The sequence below is a fragment of the Crocodylus porosus genome, unplaced genomic scaffold (genome assembly GCF_001723895.1).
Source record: "Crocodylus porosus isolate Cpor-Errol unplaced genomic scaffold, CroPor_comp1, whole genome shotgun sequence".
Lineage (NCBI taxonomy): Eukaryota > Metazoa > Chordata > Crocodylia > Crocodylidae > Crocodylus > Crocodylus porosus.
Window position 1 is genome coordinate 38,476,722 of NW_017728910.1, and position 11,480 is coordinate 38,488,201.

General features: G+C 49.2%; 1 protein-coding gene across 1 annotated transcript in view; it reads right to left on the bottom strand.

Annotated features, from left to right (window-relative positions):
- The window catches only part of ACSL3 (acyl-CoA synthetase long-chain family member 3), a 95,299-nt gene that overhangs the window by 54,667 nt on the left and 29,152 nt on the right, over positions 1 to 11,480 (bottom strand). The window lies entirely within an intron of this gene.

The following is an 11,480-nucleotide window of genomic DNA, read 5'->3' on the forward strand; positions in this document are numbered from 1 at the left end:
CAGCAGCAGAAGCCGAGCCCTCCCCCCTCCCAATTAGCACCCTGCCCTACCCCAGCTGGGCAGTGCTTGCCCCTGCCCCCTCCCTCACTGCGGGGGGAAGAAGGGTTGAACACCCCCTCCCACGCCCCTTCTCTCCCCACTCCCCTTCTACTACAACAGACTTTCCAGCTGGAGGCAGCTCTCTATGCTGCTGGGCTGTGTTCCTTGCTGCCTCAGTGCTGTGCTACAGCTGCACGCACGAATGAGCATTTATGAGCCAAATTATTGGCACCGTTGGGCTGATTTCCAATTTTCTTTATATTGGTACTGATCCAATATTGGACAGATGCATCGGTGCACCTCTAACTGGCCCCCCAAGGTATTTCTATTGGCACCCCAAGCTGTTTGCCCACTACTAATCCAGAGAACAGCACTGATTTCAGTTTCATAAAACATTAAGGCTACTTTTATTTCTCAGGCCATGGAGTGCCTGCTACACAGGTGGAAAGTAGAGGTGTACCAATACATCAGTCGCATATCAGATCATCTCCACTAAAAGGAAAATTGACATTAAATCGGTAAGGGTGCACCGACAGATTTTGGGAGCTGATACCGATAGCCAATTTTTAAGGAGGCATATCAGACAATACCGATCCAATTTCCGATACAGCAGCATCCAGCTGGTAAGTCTGTTGTGGCAAAAGGGAAGGGGGAGGAAAGGGGTATGAAGAGCCAGAGCAACACCCCCCGCCGCGAAGGAGGGAGTTGGCCAGGGGCTGGAGCAGATGCTGCCCAGCCAGCGTGGGGCACAGAACGGAGCCATGGCTCATCCAGGGGGTGGGGGAGATACCTGTGGCTGCATGCATCCCAGGAGGACACAGGGCACAGGGGAGTTGGGTGTGTGCCCCTTGGATCTGCGTGAGGTGGAGCGGGCTGCAACTGCCAGCTGGAGCCAGGGCTACACTGGGCTCTTCTCAGTGGGGGCTGAGCTCAGGGCAGGCAGCAGTGGTGGGGGGCTGCAGCCACCCAAAATTTCACTGTAGCCCCCCCCACCGGGCAGGGGCTGCTGGGAAATGGAGTCCAGCTGCCAATGGAGATCCACCATTTTGCCCACCCTTACTACAGAGGCCTGGTCTACACTGAGTTTTGCTAACAGAAGGTTCTGTCAGCAGAACATTGACTGTGCCCATATTCATAGCAGCTCTCCTGTGGCAGCAGAAACCCTTTGTTCTACTGACAAAACAATACCAGCACTGCAAGGGACATAAAGTTTCTGCCACATACTTTCATGGTAAGTACAGATGGTTAAAAAGCCAGAGGCTAAATCAATTCAATCTTTTCAGGCTAGTCTAAACTGTGTTGACTGAACCAATAAGCAAGTGAACAGACATTCACTTCTCATTCCAGAAATGCAGCTACATGCCTGCAGTGGCTCAGGCCAGAAGCTAGAAGGCACTACAGCACTCCATCCTGCCACTGTCAAAGGGAAGAGAAGACAGAAGCCCTTCAAGGCTTTCCTGCCCTCCCTGCTTAAGCGGAGGGGGCATGGCCAGGCCCCAGCCTGGAGTCAGCATACTGAGACCAGAAGGGGGGCTTTACACCCCCCTCCCTAGCTCACATAAGACCCCAGCCCTAGTCTGCCTGGTGGGGGGGCAGCCCCTGGCAGGCTTCTTTTCTCCATTCCCCACTGGGGCAGCAGCCCCTACCAGGGTTTTACCCCCTCCAAAGGGGAGGGATGCTCCAGCCAGCAGGTCTCAGGCTGAGGTAGGGAGGCCTTCCCTGGCTGCACAGGACCATAGTCTGGCACTCACCCCTGCTCAAGCAGAGACCCGTGGGCGGGACCACACCCGAATTGAGGGCTTGCAGGCTGAGGCAAGGAGGAGATTTAAACCCCCTCCCTCGCCCTGGACTCCAGCCATGGTTTGCCTGGGGGTCAGGGCAGCCCCTGCCAGGCTTTTGCCCCCTTCCCCATTACTCGCTCTAGTGAGGGGGGACATGCCCACATCCTGGCCCAGGGCTTGCATGGTCAGGTGGGGGAGGGTAGGTTAAACCCACTCTCTCAGCATGCCAGCGCTGAGCTGGGGCATGGCCATGCCCCCTACCCTCTGCTTGATGGGAAAAAAACACTGGTAAGAGCACCCCTCTCCCCCTCTTCAGTGGGGAGCCATGGGGGGGGCAGAAGCATGGCAGGGGCTGCCCCCCAGGGCAGAACCAGTAAGAGAGGTTTAAGCCCCTCCTCCACTGCTTGTACCTCCCTCCCGCCCCTGCAAGGGAACCCAGCCAGGAACTGCCTGGCAAAGGCAAAGAAGCCAGGCTGGCACGCTGAGGTGAGGTGGGGGAAAGGGAGTTTAAACCCCGCTTCTTCTCCCCTCCACAAGCAACCTCAGCCAGGGACTACCTGGCCCCACCTCAGCTTGACAGCCTGACCAGCATCTGGCCACAACCGTGCCTCTCCACTCAAGTGTGGAGCAGCTGAAAAGCCAGGCAGGGGCTGCTTTGCCCCTCCCAGGCAGTCTCTGGTTGGGGTCCCTTATGGGGGGGGGGGGGATGAAGGGCAGGGTTTAAACCACCTCTCCCCTCCCCCCCTCCCTCAGCCTGCCAGCCTGGCCAGTGTTGGGCTGGGCTCCTGCGCCCCTGCCAGGCAGACCTTGGTTGGAGTCCTAGACAGCAGGAGGGGGCTTAAAGCCTCCTCTCCCTGTCTGCCTGGCCCCAGGGTCCACTCCGATGCTGAGTGGGGGAAAAAAGCCTGGCGTGGGCTGCTCCATCCTAGCAGGCAGACCCTGCTGCTGTCTGAAGCTGGATTTCCCATCCCCACCTCTTCTAAGCTAACCAAAGTAGTACCACTGCTCTGGCTAGGAAGCACAGAGGCAAGGCCAACCCTGGTCTCTGGAGCAGATAGCACAGCACAGCCCAGCCCAGGGCTGCAAAGCACCCTGGGATGGTGGGGTAATGTGAGGCAACTAGAATCAGGAAGGGGTCTGGGACAGAAGTTCCATAAATCAGTTTGACCTAAATCAGTTAATTCTGAAATTTCATCCAACCAGGTTCATCTTAAACTGGTTTTGGCCATTTTGTAAGTGGTTTAAGTACACTGAACTTCTGTTCTGTTACAGGCTTAAACCAGTTTCTGATCACTTAAACTGATTTTTGTGCAGCTTCCATCCCTAGCCATGCTCTTTTAACAATTAGTCCCTTCTAGGCTGTACTAGCTATGCTGGCAAAGCACCTGCTATAGTGGTGCCAATGACTGGCAGGAACTGTGCAGTCACCAGAAACTAATCAAGTGATTTCATGTGTAAACTTTACTGTAGTGGCATCTGTCTGTTGGCAGAGGGTACTTTTTATACAGGCAAGTCTCAAGAACATCCTGTAAACTCACATTTGCTGCCTGCATGTTCATTTCTCTGTGTAGAGCTCTGAGATAACTTGGAAAGTACCATATTTTTGCATATAGCACACCCCCGTATGCAGTACACACCTTCATTCTTTAGGAAGGAGTCTGAAGGGCGGAAAAACTCTATTGAGGTAGGTAAGCAGTAGCAGCTAGGGAGCCAAGCCTGCTCCCAAGTCTTGTGCCAGCCCTGCATACCAGTTAGGCCTCCATACCAGTCAAATATGTTGGTCCAGGGCTGTGTGAAGAGTTTGACCCTGTACGCTGGCTCTGGAGACACATGTTAGATCAGATGCAGCATGGAATCCAGAACCACACTCCAGCTCCAGAGCTGTGTGCTAAGGCTGACTCCATGTGCTGTCTCTAGGGTTGTATGTCAAGCCCAGGACTGTGCACCATGTCCAGGAAGGACCAGGCACATGGCTCCAGAGCCAGCACATGGTTTCAGTCTTGGCAAACAACCCCAGAGGCAGCACACAGGGTCAGACCCACCAGGTAGCTACAGAGCCAGAACAGAGTCCTAGGCAGTGCATGGGGTCAGACCCAGCAGGTGGCTCTGGAGATGGCATGTGAGATCACACCTATCACACGAGGTCCAGGGCTATATGCCAGGTTGGATTAGGCATGCTGAGTCCTGCCATGTACCAACCCTATGCACGCCAGCCCAATCTTGCTTGTGGTTGGAGAAGTGGCCTCTCCAGGGGTCTGGAAGCTTCAGGGGAAGTAAGCAGTGGGAGCACTGACTGCTGCGGCTTCCAGAGCTGTGACAATGAACATTGTCCTCTGCTGCCCCTTCCCTCCCCACACCTTATTTCTGGACCCAAAGAGATTGTTTCCATGCATAAGATGTGCACCTCCATTTTCCCCAGCTGGTTTGGGGTGAAAAGTGCAAAATATAGGTGAGAAAATACAGTCTTAGAGCATAGCCTTACAGTTCACTGAAGAACTTTAGTCTCATACACCGACGTCAGTGGTTAAAAAGACGGTGTGGGGGAGAATACAAAACTGAAACTAGAACATAAATTATAAAACCAACAAGCACTCACTGCATCTTTCATCCACATGAGTTGTTCCCAAACCAACTTCTTTAGCAACAATGAATTTTGAAAGTATGTCTCAAAAACAAACTACCCAACAGTCAGAAAAAAGTATTCTAATTTCCACAGAATAAATCTTCTTCCAAAAAACCCAAAAAGTGTGACACAGCATACAAGACTAAGACTTTATTTTGGAGTTATTATGCAAACACCTCTATATACATTATGCAAACACAAGTGCCCTTACAACTTGATTCTCTAGTAGCAATTCCTACAACTATGTATTCATTTATATCTAGGTTGGATAGTTATAACCAGTCAGGAGTTTTTTTCTTCAAAAATAACTTATTTTGGTTGGAAAATGCAGAAGTGTTACAGGAATGTGTCAATCCAGACAAGCTTTTGAGTTGGCACCTACCTGTGCTACCTCAGGCGATTACCCATGAGGCTTGGGTTCCCCAGTTGCCTGCCAAGAGGTCCCCCTACATAGCACAGAAGTCCAGACCGACTACATGATTTTGACACTGCAAAACACTGCAGATTCACCAGTTCATATTTGAATGTTGAACCTAATCTGGGGAGGAGGAAGTGGTGCAGGAGATTTTTTAAAAAGGCAAGGCAGAGCAGAGGGTCTGTATACCAGAAAATGCATTAGTAGCTCTACAAAGCCACTTGTAACAGAGACAGAAGCCCCACTTTTACTACCACCAAGAGCTACAAGAAAGAGGGAAAAATCACCAAACAGTTCTGACCATACTGCACCAAAGAATCTACCTGCGTAACTTCAAAAATATCATCATACCTAATTTAATACTGCCTGATTAGAGTGGCAACCAACGCAACCCCACAATAAAGGGCACCGCTGCCCAGGTGAGGGGCAGGACCACCAACATGCACTTGGCCAATTGCAGAAAATTAGGGTTGGAAGGGACCTCAGGAGGTCACGAAGCTCAACCCCCTACTCAAAGCAGGACCATTCCCACCTAAATTATTCCAGCCAGGGCTTTGTCAAGCCAGGCCTTAAAAGCCTCCAAGGATGGAGGTTCTACCGCCTCTCTAGATAATCTATTCCAATGCTTCACCACCCTCCTAGCTAGAAAGTTTTTCCTAATATTCAACCTAAACCTCCCTTTCTGCAACTTGAGACCTTTGCTCCTTGTTCCGTCATCTGCCACCACTGAGAACAGTTTAGCTCCATACTCTTTAGAATCACCCTTCAGATAGTTGAAGGCTTCTATCGAATACCTTCTCAGTCTTCTCTCTGCCAAACTCAGTAAGCCCAGTTCCCACAACCTCACCTCAGAAGTCATAAGCCCCAGCCCCCACACCGTTTTTGTTGCCCTCCACTGGACTTTCTCCACCTTGTCCACAACCTTTGTATAGTGGTGCGGGAGCCGGGGAGGGGCACTGGCCCCACTCATGCTGCTGATTGGCTGAGGTGGTGGCCCATCAGTCAGCGGTGAGGGGTAGGGCCACCACCATGGCCAGTCAGCAGCACAAGATGCGTTAGGGTTAGGGCCAGGGCCAATCAGCAGCAAGAGCCACGGCAACCACAAAAAGGCCACCATATCCTTCTTCCCTCACTGTCTGGTTCAGAACCCTGCTCCTCCTGGCTGCGCACCACCCTACCTCTAGGCACAGCCAACAGACTCGTGAGGACGAATGATTGCTATGGATTTCCACCAATGAACTGAAAAACAGAATTTTCTACAGTCCATTCCCAATTCAGAATTGGACAGGGGATAAAGAGTTTAAAAACAAGACAATCAGGTACAAAACAGAACCAATGGCCACCTACTGCTAATATAAATCTGCAGAATACATGCTCAGGTCAAAACAACAAATTACTTGGAAATGAAAAACTGAATCCCTGAAGAAAACAAGAATAAAAAAAATGTCAAATGTAGCACATTCAAAAAGTTTTTTACTTAAAACATTTGTCATTAAATTGTATACCAATTTGGTACAAAACATCTTAAGGATGGTTCTACTAGCACTTCCCTTCACCAAATTTTAGCGATGTCATAGGAAGCAAATACAATAGTGGAAGTGACACATCAGAAAGATAATGCCGTTTGGGAAGAGATGGGGAAAAAAATGTATCTTCAGAGGAAATTTTAAACTTATACTTCCTGTTCTCCTCTCTTTCAGCATCCCTTAAGAGTATATGTTTCTTTGGGCCCCCCTAGACATGCAGGTAAAGGCACGATGGGATCTAATGTACAAACCACACAATCATGCCTTCTGTTATGCCACATGTACTACATGATCCCAGGCTCCCCCTGAACCAGCAAGAAGCAGGTTCACATGAGTAGTAGCCCCCTCAGCTGACGGGACTCCCAGCCACAGGGGCATCCCACAACACTTGGGGCTCAGAGATCGCAGTAGCTGTAATCTCCCAGCCGTGAGGCACTCCATGCACCCCCATGGCTGGGAGACTGCAGCAGATGCAATTTCCCAACTGCAGACACCCACCACACACTCCTAGGGCTGGGAGAGCACAGCTGCATCCCACAGCTGCCAGAACCCAGAGTTCAATAGCTGCAGACTATATAAATCCTAGCACTGCCCCATGGCTGCTGGGACCCAGTTGCACAGCTACAGGACACTGCTGAGACCCAGAATCTGCAGCTGCCAGGGGTGAGAGTTCCCTCAGCTGCAGGTCTCCCAGCTTGAGCTCCCCATAGTGCATCCCTGTGGCTGGGAGCCAAGTCAGCTAATGGGTCTCATAGCTGCAAGGGCAGACCCTACAACAGGTGCAAATTAAAGCTAGATAGCAGCCAGCTGTAAACTTATTGCACATTTTCAAGCAATTTTATAGCTGGTTTGACTTCTTATAGTACAGCTTAATTCACCTGTGTAGCCAGTTTAAATTAATTGTACAATTAATCTGGTAATTGTGGGATACAGGTAATGTGTAGAGGGGACCTTTGATTCCTATTCCCCGATTCCCACCTCCCTACCCCATACTGCTCATGACATGACATGACATTACCCTGTCTCTAGGCAAGTGCCCCTTCTTTCTGCCTTGCCTGGTTCTTTTATATAAGCCTCTGATGCACTGGTTTCTTTCGCCCCCTTGCCATATTTATGGCTACCTTATCTAAAAATCCATTTCTCTCTTCATGCCCTATCCTCCTCTTCACATCTCCATCAAACTCCTGTCCCTGGTCTACCCTCATCATTGCCTCTGGTTCAGTACAACTCCTAGAGCAGGGGAAGGGGGAGAAGGAGAGGGCAAAAATACAGCCTACGGGACAGACCTGGTACACCAGGCATTTTCCATCTGGCACGTGACACCCACTAACTAATTGTATCCCACCCAGCCCTTCCATCTACTAGGGTGGGAGTGAGGCACCCACATGTACACCACCCCCAACATACCCTATGGAACCTCATTCCCACCCTAGTGGGTGAAAGAGCCTGGCCAGTATGTAGCTTCTGGGCAGAGCAGCTGCTGCCACTGCTGCAGCCACCAGCGCACCTGCCCAGCTTTCCCAGTGTACTGCTTGCTCTAGGCAGCAAGTAGAGAAGCAGTAGGGATGGGGGGGCAGATGCAGCTGGGTGGAGGCAAGGAGAATGGGGCTGGGGCTGACGGCAGCATGGAGCCCAAGCGCAGGGAGTGGTGGCAGCAGCAAGAGAGAGCTCAGGTGGGTAGAGCGTGGGAAGGAGGGAGTGTGGGGACCCCTCTCCACACTCTGCCACGGTGTGTAGCTCCTGGCAACAACAGCAGCAGCAACAGGAGCAGGTGGGGGTGCTTGTGCCCTGTGCGGGTGGGTGTTAGTGCCTGGCACTGCATGACTCCAACCAATGCCACACACCACAGTGAGGAGTGCAGCCTGCATGGCCAGGCTGCCTCTATAACCAGGGCTTTGTGCACATTAAGCTCCTGCACTTGTGTGCCACTGGAGGGAAGCCACGCATGCTGGAGCTGGTCATCTTCCCCGCCCCCTGCCACACAGGTCCCAGGGCTCCACCAGAAGCGGAGCAGAGCTTGGCCCGTTTCCCTCTGGAGTCCCAGGACCTGTGTTCCAACACATGGGGTTCCAACACATGGGGTTTCACTCCAGTAGTGTACGAGTGCAGGGGCTACCTGCGCGCAGCAGGGAGCCCCCATGACAGAAGTGGCCTGGGCTGGCAGGCTATGCTCCCCGCTGTGATGTGCAGCACTGGCTGGAGCTGTGCACCACCAGGCACCAGCACAATGCATGAGCACCCTGAGTGCTCCCACTTGCTGCTGCCGCCAGTTGGGGCTACACACCATAGAGGGAGTGTGTAAAGGGTCCCCACACCTGGCACCTTCCCTCACCCCACAAATGCCACACACCTACATATATACCCCCAACATATCCTACTGCTCCCCCATACACACAGCCACACCCCCTCAGAAACCTCCTCCACCCCCACCAGACACATACACACACCCCTACCACATCCCCTACACAATATACAAGACTAAGACTTTATTGTTATTATGCAAACCACCTCTATATACACCATGCAAATGCAAATCATAACAAAAATATTTTTGTAATGAAATTAAGTTATTGTGTTTGAATTTTAGTGAATGGTTTTTTGTCATTCTAAAATGACAGCCTTCACCTGCCCCAAAAGGGAGTCTTTCTGGGGGGGGAACAAAGGTCAGGGGTTAGAGTGGGACTTCCAGGCTCAAGATGGTAAACAGGGGGAGGGGCAAATGTCAAGGAGCCAGGCTACTCATACAGCCCTCAACAGCTCACTAAAACTTAAGCAGCCCTCCAGCTGAAATAATTGCCCACTCCTGTCCTAAACCTACATCAGTTAATAAAGGCTGTTCTCTTTCCACATTTACCAAGGTATCTTTTAAAATCATCCCCTAACTAGCATTCCCCAAAATACCAGGATGCAGTTTCCATCGACAAGGCTTACAAAAATAAAATGCCTGATCTGCCCTGGTAAATATTAATAAGTTTCTTTGGAATTTTGATTTTTTTTCTTCAGACATTTTCATCATCTTGTAGAAATATCTACCGTCTTAAAGGATAGAAAAATAAGTGCAAAAAAATGCTCTACTGGGTCAGAAAGTGGGCCTTATTTTCATCATTTGAAGCATTAGAAATTAATAGTTCAAACTCTTTTTAAGGTAACATGCAAAAGGTATCTTGAGTTAGTTTAATGTTGTATTTAGTCACAATCAGTGCCAAGATGAAGATCAATTTTACAAAGTTTGACTCTTAATACATAAAAACAATCCCACCTTTAAAGAACAAAGCATCAATATTAATAAGTATACTTTCCAATATACAGCATTCAATGCCAATCTTAACAGCCAACATACAATATAAAAATCCTCACCCCTCCAACACTAGCATATATGCTGAATTTTACAAACTTGAATACACATACACCTAAAGTTAAATTTTGGTGTTCGCAGGAGTACAGTCCAACAGACTGAAAAGTAACAAGAATTTCTCATTTAGTAGACTTTTTATCCTAACATTAAGGCAGAAATACAGGGCAGTAAAGTACTTCTAAAAACACCCTTGAAAAAATGAGTCAGAAGAGTGGAAAGAGAGATAAATACTGCCCTCTAGTGCATACTTTATGCATCTAAGCAGCAAATTGCTAAAAAAATAAAAGGATAACATAGATTAAATATACACATTCTACTTGGTTTTTTTAAATGTCATTATATAATCAATGCTAAATTAACATTTGGAGGTCCATTTTTATGCATAAATAACAATAGATTAGTATATTTGTGGTAGCCAGAACTAGAGGGGTTACTATCATGAGCAATAAATATATGCTCTTGGAGGCATTCGGCAATTGTCTAAGCAGTTAAAATTAGCTGATGCAAAGCTTGCAAGTTTGCAACCTGCAACTGGAATTTGTCTGTCACAATTTAACCAAAATGTTGAATCTAACTGTTTGCACTGATCATGGGACCACTGAGCCCCAAAAATAAGCAGAGCTACAAGATTAGCCGATCTAACAGGTTTTTTAAAGGTCAAGCCATAACAAGATCTGACCACCTAATATGATTAGCACATTCCAAGAAATCCAAGAATAAAAAACTTAAGGGCAGAGTCATGCTAATTTCAAACCTCAAAGTAATAAGTAATGTGGTATAATTTGCTTATTGGGTGAACCCGAGTTTGGGCAGTAACCTTTCATGATAATTTCCAACACCTTTTGATCCAACAGGGTAACAGCTATAGGGCAAGATTGACAGTGGCTCTAAAGCCAACAGATTAGCATAAAATTAGGCATAAAGGAACGCGCATGTCAAGTGACCAGTTAGAAGGACGGGACAAAAGGACCATCGCTGTACCAAGCCTGAACCCTGGACTCCCAGCGTGAGCGAAGAATGGATCCTGACCAAGGGACCTTCCTGGTGACCCCTTGGACAGCATTGATCGGGGATGTCTGACTTCGCTGGAACAAACTGGCATGCACCTGCCATAGAGAGACTACCAATAAGTTGTCAACCTCATGTGGGAACTCTGTCATTCTATCTGTTGTTATCATTCACTATTAGCTCTTTATTACTGTACTATCCTTTTGTTGTATTAACATTCCTACTAACTGTTGTATGCTAAGCTATAAGTAAATTTCATAGTTTCATAGTTAGTAGGGTCAGAAGTGCCCTGAGTAGATCGAGTCTGACCCCCTGCCATGGCAGGATAGAGTACTGGGGTCAAACAAACCCAGCAAGGCGATTGTCTAGCCTTGTCTTAAAGACCACCCAAAGTAGGAGCCAGCACCACTTCCCCTGGAAGTTGGTTCCAGATTCTAGCCGCTCTGACAGTGAAGTAGCGCCTCCTGATGTCTACTCTGAATTTACCCTCTGCCAGCTTGTAACCGCTATTTCTAGTCACTCCTAGTAGCACTCAGGGGAACAGGGACTCCCCCAATGCCTGCTGGTCCCCCCCCCCTCCGACTAGTTTGTAACAGGCCACTAGATGCCCCCCTTAGCCTTCTCTTGTGGAGGCCAAACAGGTTCAGGTCCCGTAGCCTCTCTTCGTAGGGCCTGCCCTGCTGCCCCTGATCATGTGAGTGGCCCTCCTCTGGACCCTCTCCATGTTGTCCAC